The sequence below is a fragment of the Phyllostomus hastatus genome, unplaced genomic scaffold (assembly GCF_019186645.2).
Source record: "Phyllostomus hastatus isolate PE091 unplaced genomic scaffold, TTU_PhHast_1.1 phas_contig_34, whole genome shotgun sequence".
Classification (NCBI taxonomy): domain Eukaryota; kingdom Metazoa; phylum Chordata; class Mammalia; order Chiroptera; family Phyllostomidae; genus Phyllostomus; species Phyllostomus hastatus.
This window is the reverse complement of record NW_025333857.1, coordinates 17,674,150-17,692,461: the sequence shown is the minus strand read 5'-3', so window position 1 is coordinate 17,692,461 and position 18,312 is coordinate 17,674,150. Positions and strand designations below refer to the sequence as shown.

The following is an 18,312-nucleotide window of genomic DNA, read 5'->3' as shown; positions in this document are numbered from 1 at the left end:
TGTCCCTGGATAAAAAAAAAGTTTCTCAAAGGGAAACATTTTGCCCATGGGAAGAGGTGAAACAAAAAATGCCAGAAGCACTAAAAGGCATCAAAATCAACAAGACCAAAAACTGATTTGAGGAGTGAAAAAACATCTTGATAGGTGTGAAGTTTAAATGTGTTAAGAATAAATACACAATTTTTTATAAAGAAATTCTGATTTGGGGAGGTCTCTCCTTGTATTTTAGAATTATTTCAGTGGCAGAATCAGTTAGAAATAAACACCCTTCATGTTTGATCACGCCATATCACCTTCAAAAGCACTCAACACAAGGCCAGGAAGAGTGTTACCATTTGGCTGACACTGCATAAGGCTTACTTGACATCGCTTTGGTTCCTATACCAGCATGAAAACAAACTGTATATGGAAGATCACCTTAATAAGACCAAATTAAATACACAAGATAAAATATCTTAAGTGGATTTCACATAATTACCTATAAGGTCAATGAAAAATCCCAGTAGAATAAAAAACATCCAAACAAGTTCCAAGATGAAATAAAGTCTATATATATGGAGAGAGAGACTGTATCTTAAAAATATGAAATTGGCCATAATCCTCTCTTATTCACCTTCACACTAAATCAAAACATTCACCTTTGGATCTTCTGTTGAAGAACTGTGCATATACTCAAGAAATTAAAATTTGTTCACAATTATAAAAGCAATGTTTCTCATAATCTGTACTAAAGAATTACGAATTGCTGACAGAGGAAAACCTTCTATTCCTCAGTCAGCAAAGAGGTATCACTGTCACGGTCTGAGTCAACTGATAATCTTGTCAGTCGGTGACAGCCTATGGTGCTTAGAACACTCAGCAAAAGGAATGACAGTTTACAGCATGCTGGCAAGGTTCCACGTAGTCCAGATACAGGAAAACCACATGAGGAAAACCAAATTAATATGAACTTACCTGAACACAAACCTTAGCGTATAAGATAAACAAGCGTGGACCAATGCAATCCCCGTATTAATAATTCATAGATAAATACAACGGGCTACACTATTAAGTTACCACATGTAATTCCATAGGACTCACTAGGGCCATCTTGACAACTGAAATTTTCTCTCTGAAAACATTTTAAAAGGTCTTATTCCCTTTCAATAAGCATGACTATTTGCTTCTTAATTAAGTCACCTACTATTCATTAACTACATTCATTAACTGTATTTTACTATGTTACTCAAAGGGCCAAATGTTAATAAGATTATAAACCAACTTTTACTTTTTTAATAATCCAGACAGCACATCTGCCTGAAATGTTTTGTCTTTGCCATGTAATTTTAATTAAGAGGAAGTAGAGACAAACATATAAATCTTATAAATGACCCCAAAAGTCTGAATGATTCCATCCAGAATACTGTTTTCACAATATAATGCTTTTCTCCACTTCCATTCTCAGTATGTTTGAGGATCTTAATTGTAACATCTACTGTGTGGCAATTATTTGGATAATTCAGGTACCAAATTAGTCCTTTAACCCATTCACTATATGACTGTCATATAAATCTGTCATAAGCAGTGACAGATAAATCAGTCAAAAGAAGCAGGAAAAACGACTGAGTTGGGAGCATCAGGCAAGCCTTCCGGGAAACAAAGCTTTGGGCCTCTGCTGAGACCGATTCTGCTGGACACACACTCTTCCCAAGACAGCACACAAAGCTTTCCAAAAGCCTCAAGACTTATGAGAATTTTTTAAACTTAATCACTCGATATATTTAAAGATGAGAAAATTTTAAATCGCTTCATTTTACAATCACCAGTAGGTTTTTTAAAAAAAATATGACCTAACGTAGTTTAAAACTTTAAGGAACATTAAATAAGGGAATTTAAATTTTATCCAAAAGGGGCATGAATTTAATTAAGCCTAGAAAATACTGTCAAACACAGAAGTCTGACACGCACAATTAACACCAGGAACAAATACCCTGCAAGACAGTAGACAAAGCACAAAAGAATCCTAAACTGTTTTAAAAATTCCTGAATGATATATCCATACAATGACCTAGTACTCAGCAATAAATAGTAATAAACGCTGAACATGGATAAATCCCAAAATAGAGTGAAAGAAGCCCAACTAAAGACAGAACACAGTGTATGATCCTATTTATTTAAGGCCCTAGAGAATGTGAACTAATCTATAAGGACAGAAAGCAGAGCAAACCAGTGTTTACTCGGAGATGGGTAGGAGGCGAGGCTGGAAAGAGTTAAATAGGGGCATGAGGAAAATTTGAGAGTAATGGGTATGTTCAGTCTTGATTGTGCAGATGGTTTCACACAGGCCAAAATTTCACAAATTATATACTTTCCATACAGGCAGTTTATCATGTCAGTTATAAAGTATACCTCAATAAAATAATTAATCAATCCCTTCCTCTGACTTGAGAAAAGGGTGAAGCCAGAATGCCCTGATTCAACACCCAACAGATATCCACTGAATTTAATGGAGCCAGCCAGGGAGCAACAATCCAGGCCCAGGGGCTGTTTCTTCTTTTGTTTTCTTCCCTCAAAACAGGTGTACAAATAATGGGTTGGCCAAAATGTTCATTTGTTTTTTTTCTCTAAGATGGCTCTACTAGTGTTTAGTGGTCTTTAACGTCATTCAAAACAAGTTTGTTAGATTGTATCATGACAGCCATCATATCAGCATACATTTAAAAGAGAACTTATCAAAACTGGTGAATTGTTGTATAGCCATTTTTATACTGAAGATGGAGGAAAATAAGCAACATTTTCAGCATAGCATGCTTTATTATTTCAAGAAAGCTAAAAATGCAACTGAAACACACACACACACACACACACACAAGATTTGTGCAGTGTATAGAGAAGGTGCCAAGACTGATCGAATATGTCAAAAGTGCTTTGCGAAGTTTGGTGCTAGACATTTCTCGCTGGATGATACTCTATGGTCGGGGAGACCAACTGAAGTTGATAGAGGTCAAATTGAGACATTAATTGAGAACAATCGACATTGCACCACACGGAGATAGCCGACATACTCAACATATCCAAGTCAATAAAGTTATTGGTAAAAATGAACAACGTATCTTTTATTTTACAAACTAAACAAACTTTCTGGCCAACCCAATACTTTGTGACTTAGCCTGATCCAACATATATATTCAGCAGATTATTTCAGAATAAAGAGGCATTCAATGCTGCACTTTTCAAATGGGAAAAGAATGATTACTTACTACTCCAAGGACACCGGTAAATGTGGTAAGAAATGGGCAGGGTAAAAAGACAGGCCAAACTCCAGCTCCACTGAACCCTACAGCAGAGGCCCGTCCAAGCCCTTCAGTAGGAAACAAATGTCTCCCTGAGGCTGACGTCTCACTTGACTAATGAAAATGAAATACCCATGAAGGGTGGGGGGTGGGGAGACACCAAGCCTAACACTGTATGATCTTTATCCAGTAGTAACCTAGACAAACACTGTTAAGGGGGCCTAGCAAAGTTTAAGAAAAGCTGGGCATACCTTGTACAGGCCACATAGTATCTTTTAAATTGTAGAATAGAATTTTTAACTTTATTATTCTCTCATCACATTTTGTTAGGTTAGTCATATTGTATGAGCAGAATATTTTCTGCATCCAGTTCCCTGGAGCAGGGCATGCCAGGGACTACCCAATTACATCATGTGAAGTTATTCCAAACTTAACTATAGGTCTATGTCACAAATAATTTTAAACAGAGGTCGAGATTTAGAAATGCACTCTTCACTGGTGTTCTGTGTGCCATGCAGCAGTTACTACCTCCTCAGAGTCAAGAGGTGTTGGTTCAAACAGATGCTACTAAAGAGATGGATGTTTAATTATCTCAGATTCTATTTCCTCACTGAGAAAAAGAGCCATCGGTGAAATCTATCGATCTGCATCTCTACCTATGTGTTTGTTTTATCAGAATAATTTAAGCATTCTCAGTTAACAAACACGTGTTTTTTTGTGAGGGCATGGGATTGTACCTCACTAATAGAATTACAGGTAAATGTTGTTTCTTTGAGCTAGGTTATATTTCCTAAATAAAAGGTGAAGCAAAAGTAGGTTCACAGTTGTGAGCACATGAAACACAGAGTTTATTCTTATATTATTATTTATTAATTATTGCATTATTTTCCATAAGAAAAGCTGTCAACTTACTTTTGCTTCATTATGTATTTTTAAAATATGCTTTTTTATCATCAAAATAGTTACTAAAGAAATAATTATCTTACATATTTTACAATAACTAGCTTTAAAATGTAAGCAACACAGTAAATGGTAAAGTACCTCAAAACACAAACTATCAACACTAAATCATCAGCACAACCTAAATCATCAGCACAACCTAAATAAGTTTTTTCTTATGATTTTTTTCTTTTCTTCCTTTTTTTGTGGCTGATTTTTTGCTTTTTTCTTACAAGTGTTTCCTTTTTCACTTTCCCCTCATGCATTTATCTACAGCACCTTAGATCTCTCGAGGAATAGACGGTTTTACAACAAAATAACAATGTATTTTTCATAAATATAAATAAAACTAAAGGAGGGATAAAGATGTGGATTCCCTTGACCAAACGAACTTAACCACCACAGGTGAAGAGAAAAACAGCAAGGATTTCAGTCTCTTTTTACTTTTCTTTTTTAACTGAACTGGCCAAATTTGGAAGAATTACTTTAATATTATAATTTCAATATTTAAAAAAGGTTTCATTATTTTATGAAATTGTCTATGTATTGTTTTTTAAAGCTTTTATTTTTCCAAAAAAGGAAAGACTTCTGGCGTGAAAAAATTATGCCAAATATTTGCCCACAAAATAGGCACAGGATATGCATACAGTCTTTAGATTAATGTAATTTAAAGAATAAAAAATGCTGCTTTTATTAAACTCCAAAACCATCATGAGATATTTACAACACTAACATTTCATCTTTCAAAGGTAACATACTACTCATTTTCCGGAGATAAAAAATATTTTTAAGAAAAGCAATGCTTTTAAGAAACATTTAAAAAGAAAACGAAGGCTCTGTCTACAAAAAGGAAGGGCCCATTTCCCAGTAAACACCAGGAGAAAGAAAACAAGTGGCTGCAGGCCAAAGTAAAATACCTTTTCCTCAAATAGCAGTTTCCCTTTTTCACGAACATCAAATTACACAACAATGCTTAGTTATACCACCTCAATAGCCTCCTACATAACCCGCCTCCCTACGCTGAACCAGTCCGTTGCTGAACCAGTCCGTTCGAGGTCACACCAGTGTGCAGCCTACAGTCTGCAAGCGCCTCATGGTCTCCATCAGAACTCTCTTCTGGGCTAACTTATGTCCCCAACCCCCAAATTTATATGTTGAAGTCCTAACCTCCAGTACCTCAGAATATGACTGTATTTAGGGATAGAGTCTTTAAAGAGATAACTAAGGTTAAAAGAGGTCACTGGGGTGGTCCCCAACCTTATATGACTGGTGTCCTCATGAGAGATTAGGACATGGACATGCACAGAGGGAAGGCCATGTGAAGACAGAGGGACAGACAGCCACATTCAAGATGCTATCTACAAGTTGTCAGCAAGCAATCCTATGTTAATGTCTAATTTTCTTTGAATTACTGTAACTTTTATACATGTAAAATATTTTTATTCTTTCCTCTGTGTCTGTTTTTGCAACTCAGACTGTAAGCTTCTAGAACACTATGTTGATTGTATGTTCTCCCCAGCGTCTAGCCCAACACAACATGCCTCCTAATCCATCTATCTCTATCTACTAAATGAGTAACTACCTCAGATCTCAGAAAACACTTCACAGGAAGGCTGTGGATTTCTGATCATTAGCCTCCTTCATCTAAAGGTAGTTGCTTATCTCCTTTTTATTTGCCCATATGGAACCCCACCATATTATTTAATCTCAGTATATCAGCTTTCCCTACTAAATGTAACTTCTCAAATGTACTTATATTGATGCTGTCCTATGAATGACACTAATTTACAATACAAAAACAATACCGTTCTTGTTACAAGTATGGAGTTAATATTGCATATAACAATGTAACTATAACCAACAAATTCCTAGTTTAGGCCAAATGTGTTTTTAAAGCAGATACAACTGTTTGGGAAACATAATGATGATGCAAGATTCTGTCATGCACGTGGACCATCAAGCAGTCCTGAATTCTACAGGAAGTTGTCTGCTTCTTTACTTTCAAGTATGGTATCTTTACGGGCAGATGAGTTGTTACTACAGCATATATGAGGACATTTCTGGCCCAATATATCAACTTTGCCTCAAGATATTTTATGAAAGCCAGAGTACTTTGTCCATGTTACATATACAAAATGGACCCAACCTGCAGAAGTCATCACAAAAGAGTCAAGTCTATGATGTCAGACTTGGGTTGTAATCTGCAGAGAATAATCTGAGAATAATTATGAAAGAATAAACTCAGGCAGTTATCTTCCAGGTAAATTCATTGTTACAGGCAAGCTTCTAATTCCTTCATCTTAACTCTAGACAATGGGTTTACTTCTTTATTTGTAAAGCAAAGTCTTCCCACCCAGCAGGTAAAGGCCTGCATCAATACAAAATTACATACACTTCAAGGATTTCTATGAACCTGTTCTGAGCACCTCTAACTTGCAGAGATACAATAAACTACGGAAACAGCCTCTACTCCCTCATAATATATGTGCATTTAAAAGGTATCTAATTGCAATGACATTTTTAAGGGCCAAACAGGGCTATGTCTACATGATAGGAATTTCAAGCAAAATAAACACTGACATCCATCTAGTCAGGCTTAGGACATAAAAGGAAGTGTGTTAAAGGGAGAAGGAAGAACAAAAACAGAAATACTGAGGGAGCCAAGGAATGATGCACATGGGTTTGGGTCTATTAGTGATATGGTGAGATAAACTCCATCAGTTTTTTGTTTGTTTTAGTAAATGAGGTACAGAAGAGGCATGGGTAAAAGTCAAGGGGACTCCCCAAACTAGCTTTGTCTAAGTGACAGCATGCTTGTGGAAAGGAACCCATGGGAGGCCCTAACTCCTCCTTCTCATTACCTAAATAAGCAAAACTACAGTCTTCAAACCGGCTCAGGGGACAGAGCTGCTCAAAGTCCCTTGAACTCACCTTGGAACACCTTGAAACATGGCTACGTTAAATTTAAAATAATAGACATATTTCTACTAGTCAGAATCACTAGTTTCTAACAGAGAAAGATACCAAAAATCTACGAAAAAATCGAGAATGAAATTTGGAAATGAGAAAATCCAAAACATTTAATTTGTCTATTTTTTGAGGAAAAGTATGCCAGTTGTGGGGGGCGCACCAGAAACAGGACCTGAAAGGCTATGAAATGAAACAATGCACCCATGACAAAAGGGAGTATTTAAGCAATATGTTTAAAGTACGGCTTTGGCTGGCAACTTTTTCTGTACGGAGTAACATAGTAAACATTTCAGACTTCAAAAGCTATACATCTCTGTCTCAACCATTCAACTACTCAACTCTGCCCCTTGCTGTGCAAGCAAGCAGCCAAGAACAGTGTAAGAATGAGACACAGACAACAGGAGTGTGGCTGTGCTCCAACAGAACTTTAACATGGACACTGAAATTTGATTTTCATATAATTTTCATGTGTAAAATACTCTTTTCTTTCAACAATTTAATAATGTACAAACCATTCCTGCCTCCTAAACCTTAGCGCAAAACACCAGTGCAGTAGGCAGATTTGGCCTATGGCCCTTCGATTTACAGACTCTTGTTTCAAAAGACCCCAAGGTGAATTTTGAGCAGGGACAGAGCCCAATCTAGATGGATCCTCCCATTTGTAAACTAGTCCATTAACAGCAAGCCTGGGCATCCCAGGCAGGATTATCCCCATTGTCCTCTAAGTCTTCACCTTTCCCTCTGGCAAGGCAGAGCCTCCCTCCAGAGCTGTGCTCTGCATTAAAAGAACTTCAAGTTTTGTTGGATTTTTAAATGCAGCTGTAGCCCTGGCTAGTGTGGCTCAGTGGATTGAGCGCTGCCCTATGAACTAAAGGGTAGATGATTCGATTCCCAGTCAGGGCACATGCCTGGGTTGCAGGCCAGGTCCCCAGTACGAGGGGAGTGGACAGGCAACCACACATTAATGTTTCTCTCCCTCTCTTTCTCCCTCCCTTCCTCTACGTATAAAATAAATAAATAAAATCTTAAATGAAAAAAATAAATGCAATTGTATACTTAAATTCTACCATTCGCTAAACACATACATTACAAATGTAGACGAACCAACTCTAAAAGTTCATTACAGACATCTATAACAAGCTTCTACATGTAAAAACTCCCAAGCCCCGAACCATCACCTTGTTAGTTTTTCCGATCAGATGTAATTTATTCTGTAAAATGTAACCCAAATGAGGAATGTCTGCGGAAACACAAAACGGATGGCTACACTACAGCTGTCCACCAAAGCTGAATGACAGACCACTTTTCAGATTCTTCCCCTCTCAACATCAAAAGAAAATGGAGGGGTTTCCTTTTTGGCTGGGGAAGTCATGGTCATCCAATCTAATAATACCCACGAAACCCTAGTCGCCACCCGCAACCTCCCCACCCAAGGCACACAGCGCCCACTGCCCGGGTTCTTCCCAAACAGAGGGACTTCAGCAGCCCCACACGCAGGGATGGATGGAGATGCCCCGCGACCCCCAACTCCCCCTCGCCACAGTGCAGCCGCAGCCACCTCCCGCCACCGCTCGGCCCCTCCTCTTCTCCGCAGCCTCAGCTTCAATTTCTAAGTGATCTGCAGGAAAGAAGAGCCCGACTTCCGTGCCTCTGCAAAGAACACAAGCAAAAATTTACACCAGCACCACCGCCAACGCACACACAGTTCCTCTAGACACAAAGCGTTTCCGAACAGCGACTCCCCGGGAACATCCGGCATCCCAGGGCAGCGAAATCACAGACAAAAGAGCCCATCGGGGCGGGGGGAGAAAGCGGGAGGCCAAGGCAAAATGTGGTACCAAGAGCAGCAGCCGGAGGGTGGGGGGGTAGGGGGGGGAGGGTGGGTACCAATTAGCGGCACTATCTGGGCACTGCGCCCCCCGGGAAGAGGGGGTACACGAGTGTGGGGACAATCCTCCCCACCCCTACCCACCCCGCACAGCCTGGCACCGCGTAACCGCGGAGAGGGCATCCGGCCTGGGGCGCGTCCAGCGGAGAGCAACAGGCTCCCGAGCTGGCGAGCAACCGGCCCACGCGCCAGGCCCCGGTCCCCGTTCTGGGCACGATGCCCCGGCAGACGAAGGAAAGAAAACTTTCGAGCCACTGCAAGTAAGCAGAAACAAGGGGCTGGGGGAGGGGAGAATGAAATGTCTCGGAGTAACGTTCGCTGGCCGTGCGAGGGGCAGACGAAAGAAACTTCCAGACCTCCTCCTCTAAAAAGCCAGAGGAGCAGCAGTGGCAGCTCCCCGGGCCTCGCGGGGTGGGGCCAGCACACCCGCCGGCCGACCGCCCGCGCGCGCGGAGCCCCGGGCACCCGCGCACCCTGGCCGGACGGCGCGCGGGTGAAGCGCGGGAGCGCGCTCCGGCCTCCCGAGCCCCGGCGCCGCTTACCCGGCTCGCGGCAGCGGCCCCGCGCGGGGACGGAGGGGGGCAGAGGCTGAGGAGCCGGGGTTTCCAGGGACTCGGAGTGCCCGGCCTCGCCCTCGTTCTCTCTCTTCTCTTCTCAAGTAACGGCCCGTCGAGGAGCTTCGGGATGAACGCGCAGGCACACTCACGCACAAACGAGAAACTTAATCCCCCGCGGCCGGACCCCAACCTCGCGCTCCGCCGCGCCCCCTCCCCCCGCCCGCGCCGCACTTGCGCCGACAGAGGCTGCGGAGGCGGCAGCGGCGGCAGCGGCGGCAGCGGGTCCCGGCTGCCCGAGCTGCGTGACGCCTGCGGCCGGCGGGGCGGGCGCGCCTCGGCCAATCAGGGGGCGCTGCCCTGCCCGCGGTCCTGGGTTTTAAACTGGCTCCGGGGCGCTGGTCCTGGGTCGTGGGCCGTGGGCTCCGGGAGGCAACCGGCCGGAATGCAGAGCGGCGTGTTAAATAAAGGAGTCATTATTTTGTACACGTTTGTCCCACGCAATGTTTGTGACATAGTTACACTAAAAAATATTTTTCGTTGTGTATCTGAAATCTGAATTTAATTGGGCGTCCTAGATTTTAAGTAGCTAAATCGATTGATCCACGGAAACTGGCAGCCTCTGTTTCAAGTTATAGCGTCTTAAACATTTTTTAACATGTGGACTGCCCTGTGGATGCTGTCTACGTGGAAAACTTACTAAAGTGGTATGGAATGGTGATGAGAAACACAAGCGAGAAGGCAAGGTGGGGCGGGGAGAAGTGGAGCTAACAATCTTACTTTCTAAGTTACTTTTAACAAATCACTGTTCCTTCTTAGACATATGATCCGATTAAAAGATAAAACAAACATGGAGGAAGGGTTCAGAATTGCATGGTGATGGAAAAAATATTTATTTCTGCTTTGTGCCATTTAAGGATTGTCTTTCCTTAAAGGGGGAATAAATGTTGATGGAAGGAGACTTGACTTGGGTGATTATTGTAGCACTGTGCATCTGAACCCTATATAATTTTATTAATCAATATCAATGAAATAAGTTCCAATAAACAATAAATAGGCATAAAAAGATTGTCTTTCTTATACCCTCAATTCCTGAATTCCAGTAATCTTTCCTGTGGAAGAAAATTGCTCCCTTTCTCAATACATAAACCTGATATCAGAGTATACATCAAAGAATACTCGGAAATTCAATTGGAAACATTTAAAAGAATTTATTTTAATATTCTGAATAAAAATTCTATTTTCTTTGTCAGACATAATTTTTTTTGTTTTGTCTGTTACAAAACACTTGTATTTCTCTGATATTAACCAAATATTTGAAAACTAATGCAGTTTAAAACATATACAAGACTTTGGAGGAAAACTGATTTGAGCTGCTTTTTAAGTTAAAAATTTTAATTACATTTTTCCCATTGCCATTTGACCCCCTTATATCTCCCTCCCCCCACAGCAATCACTGGATATTGTCAGAAAGCTGCAAAACATATCGTTTGCCTGTAAATGATGGCGTTTCAGTGAGGTGAACCTAGTGCCCAGGGTGGACACTACGCCATCCACCACTGTTGGGAACCGCTCTGCCTGGTATCAGAAGCTATAACCCCCACCAAGGCTAAGGCTGAGGCTGAGGGAATGACCTTGGAACTGTAAGCCACCAAGGACACAGGCTTATCTCCCTGGCAGGAGCACTGCTTCTGCTTCTTCATCCGTAACTGGCCCCCAATGCTTGGTCGGTTAGCCAATGACAGGTAAAATTCCCCAAGGGAGGAACAACCTAAGACAGGCACGATCACATGGGAGGCCCCCAAGAAAGGACTTTGGGGGTTACAGCAAAAGGGGGTGATAGACCCTTGCCCTTTGGCTTTGACATAGCGTGAGCCCTCATTGTCTGCAAGAAAATGTCCTTATCTCTTGGTTGCCTTAGTTCCCTTGCTCCACCTAAGCCTGAAACAATGACAGGGTGGTGCCGCCCAGTACTGGAAAGGGCGGGTTCCCTGGGTGATCAGGCCTAAGAAAGAATATGTAAAATCCTGTGAAACCTGCTTTGTTTAGAATGCTCTCAATTGAATGATAAGGGTCCAAAGAAGAAGTAAGTTTGTTCCTTAAAGCTTTTTACAGCTCTTTAGGTATCTGACCCCGACTCAAAATAGGCCCTCAGACTTCCTTGTTACCTATTGTTTGATCCTTACTTCCTGGCAATGAGTAATGAGCTTTACCTGAATTCTTATGCAAACGAACCCAATAAAAAGCCTGCTCAAGTGGGGGGGGGGGCGGGAACGGGGTACTATCCCTTAGGGGTGCCCTCCCTGGGGAGGGTGGCCGTGGTGCTCTCCACTAGAGAGAGTGGCCATTTCGTCCCTATTTCTCCACAGGACTCAGTTGTCTCTGTGTATGTTTTTCTTGTGTTTTGACGAGCCATCCACAGCGTTCCACAGTCACTGCTGGTCGGTGGCCATGACACACCACAAGGCCCCTTGTGCTTTCGCAAGCCTGAGCAGTGCAGATTTGCCCACTGGGGAAATGAAAACACTGACTAGGTTGCCTCAGAGTCTATGGATATTCATCTCCTCTGGGTCCTTTGCAAATGAAAGTGAAGTTAGGACAAAAGGAAGTTAGAAAAACTTATTCCCTTGAATTTTCAACACACCCTGAAAACTTCTATCAGCATTTTCAAGTACCCATTCTTAAAAACATTTGCTCCACATAACTTTTGTGTTTTTGCCTGTAGAGTTATCTCAAAGCATCCCATTTGGAGAATTCCAATGTTTCCTCCTCTTTGAATAGCAAAGCACTTAAAAAATCAAGTTTTCTTGAGCTAGGGAGAGAACCTTTCTCCCCATTTTATTTTTCTCCTGTTACCACCTTTCCTCCCTTCCTTCACAGTTCAAATTCTTGAGATCAACCAAATGCATCTGGCTTTCTACCAAAATCACTGCACTGGAAGGGCTCTTACTAGAGAAAGTGATGAACACCCACTACTGAAATCCAATGTATATGCTTCTCTATTCACATTTCTTGTCCTCTCAGAAGAACTCATAATGGTTAGTTGAACATTCTCTTCAGAAGTACACCCCCCACCAATTTCATACAATCACACTTTCAGTTTTGCTCCTTCCTGTTACTTAGAGGAAGATGTGTGGGACCTGAAGCTTATACAGTTTGAGTCTCTGCTTTAAGAAAAAAATAAAGATATCTTTCTTTTGAAAATTTTACAAAAACATATGACCTTGCAAACATGTCTCTAGGGCTCCTCCCAGGCAAGAATTCGACCCAGAATCTTAAGCTTCATTAGTTTCAAAGTAGATTTGCCTCTGTCATCCAGTCACTCACTCTTCAATCTTTACCAACTATCCTCCTCTTCCTGACCTTTAAATGCTGCAATTTCATGAGGGAGAGACCCTCTTTTCTAAGTTCATTTTCACTTGTAGCTTATCTATTGATCAAGGATTTCAAAATTTTCATCTTCAATCCATGCTTCACCATATATCTGAGTGTTTATTGAGCATCCCTGTGTGCTTGTCTCAAACATACATTATTCCACCTGGATCCATGGTGTGTCTACTCAGGCCTGGTCATTTATCACAGTTCAGTGACTCAGTGAATGGCTCTGCCATGGACATCACTTCATGACTCTGACAAATTAAGTTAAACCCATTGTGACACACTCTCATTGTATCCTATACTTTTGCTTCACAATATTCATCCTACTTTGTAATTGTATAGTTTTGTAATTACTTATGCAATGTCTCCCTACCCCGTTAGACCATCAACTCCATGTAAACAGGTACCAAGTCACACTTTCATCCCCAGACCCTAGGAAGATGCTTTGCACCCAATTGTCTGTTCAAATAACATCTGCTTAAAAGATAGAACCTGGCACTTCCAACTTAATCCATCAAGACACAGAGAACATTTCTAGTTGCCTCCCAAGTACACATTATTTGTTCTGCTCTAACAACCGGTCACCTAGAGGTGAACAGCAGGCAGTCCCTCATGGCTACACGTTACTGAGGGCTCCAGGATCAGCACTGTATGAACGGAAGCCTTTCCCAAGGACTAAGTGACTCTTGGGGAATGCTAATTGTGGGGCAACGGATTATTTCCATACATTTACCAGCCATGACTCTTATTACTAATGCTTCATTTAAGTGAAAACTAGATGTCATGTGTGCATCTCCCTTTGCCTAATTTATAACAATATGCAGTTTTAATTTGTTACAGTTTGCAAAGGTTTTTATATTCTATCTGCTGGTTCCAACTGGCCTCTAATTTCTCAAATGAAAGAAAGGAGTTTGGGGTGTTTTTTTTCAGTTTGTTCAATATTATAAAAAACATGTTTATGCAATCATTAACTTTTTTTCCTCCATCGAAAACATTTAAGATTTTTTTAAACAAGGTGAAGAAGAAAAAGGAGAATATTAGGATAATGAATATATATGTGTCTAGGAGAAAACTATTAGGAGGGAATGGCTAAGAAAGAATCTCAGGCATGATAAAAATGTAAAATTATATCTCATTTGAAAGCATGTAGAGTTATCAGTCTCTATTCATACAACAAACTGTTTATAGAAGAATAAAGACACTGAAACCTAGAGTGTGTGTGATTGGGTCTCATCTCTCTAAGTGAGAAAGAAAAGGTGCCAGGAGGTCATGACCATCTGACCTTAAATTCCTTTCTTTTTGTACCCACAGAATTCTAGCACAGTGAGGAAATCGTGGGAGAAAGCACTGGGACTGGGTTATTTTGGGGGTGGAACACATCCAAACGCTGTTCCAGAATCTCTGACTCCAGTTACTGCAAGCTAGCTAGAATGCCATTCTGAAGTCTCTCTCCTCCATGCTATGGCAGCGTAAGTCCATTTTCCAAACAAAGTCAAGAAAAATCAGATATAATGATAAGTGGGAAGAGCTTGCTCCAGTTACACAGTATCTTTTTGGTAATATCCATACTTTGCGATGGCAAAAAAATAATGGAGATAAGAAACTGAGTTTTGAGACTACCACTGGATTACGTATTATCTGAAGTCCACCCCATCTCTTATATTTCCATTTACGTGAACAAATAAACCTCCTTTACTTCTTAAAGTAGTTTGAATTGGGTTTTCTGTTATATGTAACTAAAATAATTCAAACTCATGTTATATATATATTAGGCCATCCACAGTGAGCTAGACAGGTGCTTTTAAGTTTCAAAGAATACATGAGATTACTTCAATGGGAGCTTGTTAAAGAATAATTAGGATTATGATGAAGACAGAGTTTCCATAGGTAAAACACACTGAAAAATGTGACATGTTTCTGGTTATATCATAAGCACACAGAGAGAAATGGAAGGTCATTTCAGAGGATGCACCTCTAGAGACCAGGTTTACTTAGAATCTTTGCAAGTCTACCATAATTAGGACTCAGTATACCTGTCCCTATTTTCTTGCTCTCCTTTTGCTTTTAACAATGTTCGTTTAAATTGGTTCCTAGAAAGTCTGGTGATCCTTAATGTTTTGTAATATTTAATAATTAGGAAGTAAACAGCTTTAGAGTCTGTTTGTGCTGGAAAGTTTGTGGACTCATGGGTTTTACTTGTGAGGGTGCAGTATTACTCAGGAGCCTCTAAAGTTCAGGATGAGGACGTCTTTGCTCAGTTCTATTTGACATGTTTAGAAAGGACATAGCTGGGTGTGTCTCTGAGAAATAGGTGCCTGTCTTTGAGGAGTTCTGTATAGAAGTGCTGTGTGTGTGTGTGTGTGTGTGTGTGTGTGTGCATACATGTGATGTTGGTCCTTATGGCAATGTTGATTGTTCCAATTCTTGTGTTTCGCACCTGACATTTTATTTCCACTCTCCACTGTAGCTGGTATTTCAGTGTTCCCAGCTTTTTTAATAGAAAGATTCCTTCCCTCCAGCCATAGTACTCTAGGACCTAGGACAGTGCTTCTTGAACTGTGAAGGGTCAGGTGTTTTTTGTTTTTGATTTCCAATGTATTACTGACCAATGAACTTAAAATGAATTACTAGAAAGATGATTACATATTTGGATGTTTTATCATTGATAATGGGCTATAAAAATCTTTAAGAAAATGTTTATTTTTCTGTGCACCAGGCTATAGAAGACACTTTGGAGAGAAATTCTCCAGGGTCTTGTTCCCAAATATGGTCCATAAATCAAACATATATATACATTGCCTGGGAGGTTATTAGGAACACAGAATTTCAAATATCACCCCAGACTACTGAATCAGAATCTTCATTTTAACCAGGTTTCCAGATGATTCATATGTACATTAAAGTTCTTTGGGAGTTTCCACTCTTTCCTCTGTGTTTTGTCATCCAGGAATGTGCTGCTACATCTCTCTCCAGAAAGGTTTTTTCTTCAGAGCTTCAGATGGCTGGCACTCCTCATTTGCATCACTGATCAAACATCACCTCTGTAGAGGAGGCTTCTCTGGCTCTCCAGCAAAAGTAGTGGCCCCTTCCATGTCACTTTACCCTGTATTATTTTCTTTATAGTATTTATCACTTTCTAAAATTATGTCCCCCTCCTGGTCTCTCACCCCCAGCTAGAATGTAAGCTTGATGAGAGCAGAGATTTTGTCTCATTTCCTGTCTTTTACCCTGTGGGAGCACAGTGCGGGGTAGATGGGAGGCACTGCCTACAGCACTGTCTACACTCCATTTCTGGTTATTTCATGACTTCTGCTGACTCCTGGCTCTGACTGCCTAAGTGCTTCTGTTTATTGCTTTCTCTGTGTGTCTCTCTGAATTTGTAATAAAAAGCCAACCTAAATTGACTCATAAAAAGAAAGGATGCTGGCTTATGTAACTAAAAAGGTCCAGAGCTAACGCAGTGATCAGGCATGGTTTAGGGCTCTGGCCCCATAATGCTCGTCTTTCTTCCAGCTCTGCCCATCTCCACATGTCAGCTTCCTGTCCAGGGTAGCAAACAGATGCCCACAGATGTTCCAGCTCTCACACTCACACAGAATGCTGTCCAGAGACTATCTATTGCCATTGCTTTCCGTTAAAGAGTAAGTAAATTTCTGTCCTCCAAACCTCCTGCAATATTGCTCCAATATTCCTTAGACTGAATTGGATCACATGCCTGTTCTAAAAACATACACACATATAGAGAGTTGTATAATTACAAATGATAAACTGTACAGACCTTAAGTACACAATACAGTAACTTTTGACAATTATATACATCCACGTAGACATCAAACAAACCAAGAGGTAGGATATTTCCATCACCCCAGAAAGTTGCCTTGTGTCCCTTCCAGTAAACCAGATGGATAACAGTGCCAACCCATACTGAAGTTAGAAGCAAAAGGAATGATCAGCAATACTGATCCTGTCTTTATTTACAGTGTTAATACTTTATTCATCATTTGTATTTGTTTTTCTCATTTAAAAATTATTGCACTAAGATATTATTTATCTTGATTACTGGGTATAATTTTTTGTGCCCCCACCTTAAATGTTGCTCCCACAGTGAGTGCCACACTCACCTCAGTCACCTCTCCCTATTTGCAGCCATGCCATTAATGACCCCCTCTCTCTGCCTCTGTGCCTCTCTCTCAATATGACTTCTGCTGATGGCCTCTGCACATGACAGCCTTGGAACAGCTGGACTTACATGGTAGCTGAAGACTCCCAGAACAGGTACCTAAGAGAAGCCAGCAGGCCAGCTGCATCTCGTATCTGATTTAGCCTTGAAAGTCACCTAGTGCAACTTCTGCCATGTTTCACTTATCATGGCAGTCACAAATGACCAGGCATAAGGACAGCCAACATAGACTCTATCTCTTGATTGAAGGAGTGTCAGAGAAATTGCAGACATATTTTAAAACCACCGTGAACCCCACTTAGAATAGAATCTAAGAATACACATAGCCAACTTAGAATACACATAGCCCTTATTTTCTAGTATGAAAAATTTCTATCCAAACACATTTTTGAAAATTTAATTTTACATTCAATTTAAACTATCTCCTCTTTGCTCCCAGGTTCAGTTGGACAGTGTTGGTTTTATTCACTACCTTCTGTCCATTCACTCACTGCTGTTTCTGGCTTGTCCAAATTAAAGGTAAGAAGTTGGGAATGAGATGAAAAGGAACAAAATTATCTTTTTACTTGGCTCACTATTGAAAACTGTCTTCCATGGCAGATATCCAAAGGCTTACTCCTTCTCTTATGGGGTAATTCAATGAGTTATTTGGAGACCTCCTCCACTCTGGCTCCTTGGACATCTGCCCGTTATGGGGATGAGACATTCCTGCTAACCTCATAGAATTCTTTTTCATCTCCTGCTTTCCTGGTACACCTCACACAACTTCTTCCTACTGGGCTCCACATATCGAGACAGGCAGTTCTCTTGGGAACTACTTTCAAAATGGTGCCAGTCTACCCCTCACTACTTGAAATGTTTCAAGTTGTCTATATGACACTAAAGAGAAACTCAGCAACCCACTTCCATCCACATCTGCAGTGTCCTGGGACCTGTTGATCACAGGCAATTCTAAAACCTCTCACATTCAGACTTCTCAAGGGAAAAGTCAGGAAGTGATCTCTGGGCTCCCCAAACTCCAGAAGACCCACATCAAGTTCTGTGAAGGTTTTCTCACCATACTCTGCTTCAATAGCTGCACAAGGCAAGGACTAAGTTTTACATACAGTTCAGCAAGTCCACAGCCTGGGA

The 18,312-nt window shown here is 41.0% G+C and overlaps 1 protein-coding gene across 9 annotated transcripts in view; it reads right to left on the bottom strand.

Moving 5' to 3' along the window:
- Positions 1-9,908, bottom strand: part of MPDZ (multiple PDZ domain crumbs cell polarity complex component) — a 162,164-nt gene extending 152,256 nt beyond the window's left edge. For 8 of the 9 annotated variants that reach the window (XM_045840215.1, XM_045840214.1, XM_045840218.1 and 5 more), the window contains exon 1: positions 9,612-9,908. The gene's annotated coding sequence lies outside the window, so the exon portion shown is untranslated. Of the gene's footprint in view, positions 1-8,359; positions 8,383-9,611 lie in introns of those variants that run through there. The other variant, XM_045840217.1, reaches the window with a different exon arrangement.
- Positions 9,909-18,312: the final 8,404 nt, after the last annotated feature.